Raw genomic sequence first — 221 nt, 5'->3', positions numbered from 1 at the left:
CCTCCGGTGTTATACACGGGGTCCTCCTCCCTCCGGTGTTATACACGGGGTCCTCCTCCCTCCGGTGTTATACACGGGGTCCTCCTCCCTCCGGTGTTATACACGGGGTCCTCCTCCCTCCGGTGTTATACACGGGGTCCTCCTCCCTCCCGGCGGACACATAGACGCAGCGGCTCCGGTACTATCGGTCGGTGAATAGATGAAGGATCTTACGTTCTCCG

The sequence above is a fragment of the Engystomops pustulosus genome, unplaced genomic scaffold (assembly GCF_040894005.1).
Source record: "Engystomops pustulosus unplaced genomic scaffold, aEngPut4.maternal MAT_SCAFFOLD_97, whole genome shotgun sequence".
Taxonomy (NCBI): Eukaryota; Metazoa; Chordata; class Amphibia; order Anura; family Leptodactylidae; genus Engystomops; species Engystomops pustulosus.
This window is presented reverse-complemented; position numbering follows the sequence as displayed.